This window comes from Arachis hypogaea, chromosome 15 (assembly GCF_003086295.3).
Source record: "Arachis hypogaea cultivar Tifrunner chromosome 15, arahy.Tifrunner.gnm2.J5K5, whole genome shotgun sequence".
NCBI classification, from domain to species: domain Eukaryota; kingdom Viridiplantae; phylum Streptophyta; class Magnoliopsida; order Fabales; family Fabaceae; genus Arachis; species Arachis hypogaea.
In genome coordinates, this window is record NC_092050.1 from 121,294,804 (window position 1) to 121,299,143 (window position 4,340).

At 34.2% G+C, this 4,340-nt stretch overlaps 1 long non-coding RNA gene across 1 annotated transcript; it reads left to right on the forward strand.

Moving 5' to 3' along the window:
* Positions 1 to 1,026: 1,026 nt before the first annotated feature.
* Positions 1,027 to 3,887, forward strand: LOC140179532 (uncharacterized). Its single transcript, XR_011873031.1, has 3 exons — positions 1,027 to 1,183; positions 1,269 to 1,469; positions 3,360 to 3,887. It is a non-coding gene; the product is annotated as an uncharacterized lncRNA (long non-coding RNA).
* The last annotated feature ends 453 nt before the right edge of the window (positions 3,888 to 4,340 follow it).

Consider the following 4,340-nt stretch of genomic DNA (forward strand, 5'->3'; position numbering starts at 1 on the left):
TCTAGTAGTTTATCAAATAGTCCTTCCTCCTTATTTATCAAACCTTCATGATGTTTTTCATGTCTCGCAACTTAAAAAAAATATGTTCCCGATGAGAGTCACGTTTTACAACCAGATACAGTACAGTTACGAAATGATTTGACATATCAAGCATCACCGGTTCAGATAGTAGAAAGAAGTGATAAGCAGCTAAGAGGCAAAGTTATTCGCTTAGTAAAAGTAGCATGGGAACCAAGAGGAGAGGAAGAGCACACTTGGGAACTGGAAGATAAGATGAAAGATGATTACCCGCATTTATTCCTAGGTAACTGAAATTTTGAGGGCAAAATTTTCTTTTAGGAGGGTAGAATGTAACAACCCTGATTTTCGAGTACATGAGATCTTTTCTGAAAGTACGGGTTTCTCCAGAAAATCAGTAAAGGGAACACCTCTGTTATATCATCAAGAATCTCAATCCTCATTATCATTACGTCATCCTTAAGCTAGAACCTCCTTTGAGGCAAGCTCGATAATGCAATCGCGAAGAACCTAGTTTTTGAACCGTATCGGTTGGCAGTTTTGATTCTGATTTTCGTAAATAGTCTCTGTTTGACGAACCGGACTCGATTCATGAGAGGAGAGAGATAATAGTATAATATTATCATTATATTAGTATTAGAAAATGCTTGAATGATATTATAAGGTTACCTGGTCTGTTTTTGTTAAAAACAGAAAATCGGTTTAACCGGGTTTACGGTTTACTGGTGCAGCTTAGCACCAACACTCTCTGATGAATTTAGTAATACCAAGGCCTCATTATACATGTTCTATTATCATAATAAATATGTTACTAGTGTCATTTATGCTAGTAGCTCAGAAAATAATTTTTAGAGATGTTTTTACGAGTGTTCCAGTACACCTAGTTTTAGTAGTTGTACACCAGAGATATTTTAATATTATTTTAATCCACCTTCAAGCCAACCAATCACAATTCACCTTACACCCCCAAGACCTCCAAGGCTGTCTCATTTCATCATTTTGGCCGAAAATAACAAGAGAGAAAAGAGAGAAACTTTCATGAACACTTAATCTTCAAAGCTTGATTTCTTCTGAACTAAAACTCAAATCAAAATTCCGATTTCACCAAAATGATCCTCTCTTCTTCCTCTACATAACCATATAACATATCAAGGCTGGAAATAAGGTGAGATGGCTGTCTCCCTCCCATTTCAATTCGGTTTTCAAGGAAAACCATGCAAAACATGTGTTTTCTTGTTGTTCTTCCTTAGGAATCATGCTTAACTTGACTTGAGGGCCAAGAAACGTGAATTTCCAGCAAGTCTAAGGTGAGATATCTCTTCCTAACATACTGAGTGATATTTGGTCAGCTGAGAGTTTTTGGATTTAAAGTTGTTCTTGATGTGATTTGGGAGGAAAAAGTGCTTCAGGACCACCTGAAAGTTTAACCGGATTTGGAGCAGCAAATCAAGGTAGGGTGTCACGAAATTAATCTTGATTATTTGTGTTTGAGATGTGTGAATGTTGTATGATTTAGCTGTCCTAAAAATTGGTTGCATATATGATTTATTCTTGGTGAAAATTTGGTGAAATTTTGATGAAATTTGATGAAATTCAAGCTATGAATGTGTGTTCTTGTGGCTGCTGGAAAACGAAACCCTAGGCCATAAATTGGGGTTCAATTTGTGTTAAAATCATGTAGAAAAGATGGGGTTTTAGTGGCTGGGAATTTATTTTGAATTTTGGCAAAAATCGGTTGCTGAAAAGACTGAAAAACGGGTAAAAACAGAGAAAGAATCTGAAGAATTTATGAAGAACATGAAGAACACTTTGAGTGTGGTGAAGAACAATGAAGAACACCTTTTTGATTCATAAAAGGGCAAGGAAGTAATTATTTTGGTGTTTGAGGGGTTATTTGGTAATTTCTGAAAGTTAGGATGGTAAAAGTAGAAATATTAAAAGTTACGGGTGGTAAAAAGTAAATTTTAAAGGTTAAAAGTAAAAGGTAACTTAATTTTCGAAAATATATTAATAAAATAATAAATAATAATAAAATATTAAATAATAATATTTATTTAAAAATAATATTTTAATAAAAATAATAAAATAATGCGAAAAAGGCAGTTTTCTGTAAAAGGTTTAGAAAGACAACTTTAAGCGCAGAATCTCATAATTACCTTCATAAAATACTTAGGGAGTGGTAAGAACATATTAGTGAGGCAAAGATAAAAGAAAGATAAAAAGTTGAAGAAAAGATAAAAACTAAAGAAAAGTCTGTAAGGTTTTAATAACAGAAAAACAGACAGAAATTAGTGAACGAACTAGGGCAACATAGTTAGTCCTTGAGTTGCGACTAGGGTTAGGTATAATATGAAAAGTTAAACTGTTTCAGTATAGACTTAATGAACCTATACTTGGGACAGGCGAACTATTCATACCGAAATTTACATAAACTTTAAATACATACGTTAAGCAGAGAAATCAGAGCAGAGTAGAGAAACACAGAAAACAGAGTAACCAGAGTAAAGTAAAGAGATAAAGAGAAAAAGAGTAATATAGATACAGATAAAAAGAGTAATCAGAGAAGAGAAAAAGGATACAGAGAACAGAGTAATTAAAACAGAGTAAAGAGATACAGAGAAAAGAGAAACCAGAACAGAGTAAAGAGATATAAAGAGAAGAGTAATATAATAAAGAGCTATATTTATATATATATTAGTTGCTTGATGCAACCCAGAGCTATATTTATATATATATATTAGTTGCTTGATGCAACCCAGAGCTATATTTAATATATATTAGTTGCTTAATGCAACCCAGAGCTTCTGTAGGGAAACTAAGTTACCTACAGCTATTTTCCGCTTCCCCAGAGCAGAGCAGAGTATACATATATTTTCCTGCAGTAAGCAGAGGCTGTCTCAAATGAGCGGCTATTATTATATGCGCATTTATTTAGGAACGGAAAATCGTATTCGGGAAATCGGGATTACTCGTGACCGGATAAATGTCGGGATTGCGGGCAGCCAACCGACACATGAGCTCATGGCCTGCGCTAGGGCTAGACATGCATCATTCTTGTCTGCGCATCATTCTCTGTTGCATTCCTTTCTGTGTGTGATCTACTTCTTTATGTTTGTCTGCTCGTATGCTATTTCTGTGTTTTATTTTCTTGTATTCTTTTGTTTGTGTTCTGCTTTTTGTTGTCTCTACTTTCTCTTTCTATCTTTATCTTCTATTTACTGCTTCGCTATATTATGTTACTCGTCTACTAATCGACCCCAAATAAATGAACGTAACTAATAACCCCGACCCTACTAAGAACTCCCAAGTTCTTACCCCTTCTCTCTCCCTTTCCCCTTCAGATGGAAGTAAGAGTACCTTACCATAGTTCGCTGATGACCGTTCGCAAGAAGAGGATTCTGCTCTAGATAGTCTTCTTAGTCTAGGGTGAATATCGTTCTCTGATTATATGTATATACTGTGAGACCAGCCAACGTCTGCACCCCGTTCGTATGCGTACTTTAACCTAAATCCTGTGTACGAGATTCCTATTGTGTGGCTACTTCATGAGGTACCAGAGAGACGTCCTGTGGAAAAGTCTGATCGTGCAGAGGAGTAGCAGATGATGTTCTATCTTTTGATGACGTTCCACTTGGCTTGAATTTTGATGACCTAGAACATACTTTCCCTCGCTTTAGTATTTTAGAGGGACTAGGTGAGTAAAGAGTCTAGGCTAGCCTAGGTGCCAGCTTAGAGACCTTTGAACAGGTCAGGACCTGGGATGTTGTATGTATGTATATGTATAAAGTTATTATCTAGCTATATCTAGGGGTGTTCTAACTAAAGGTCTATACTCTAATAAAAGCTAGATAACTGAATGTTGCTAGCTACTCGTGATGTATTTATGTGTGGTTGTTTATAACTGTTTTATCTGTTATTACTTGTGAATTGATTTTGAGTGATTCCGTCTATTAATCCAAACGTTTTAAAAAAAAAATACACCTCACAAATTAACTACGCGTTTAACAACGAATCAGGCTCATATGATAAATAATAGATAATAATTAGGAAGACAAATTGGTAGCGCTCAGTTTTCGGTATGATCTAGACATATTGAAAATTGGGTCGTTACAGTTCTCATTACTTTAAAAGACTATTTAAAGGTCATCTTATTAAATAATTAAAAATATTTTTTTGTAACATAAAAAAAAAATATAGATAATAAATGAACTATTTTTATTAATCTGGCAATACATACAATATTAAATCTATTATTTTTAATATGTCAGATTAAATTTTAATAACTAATAAATATTTATATATACACATTATATTTTATCATT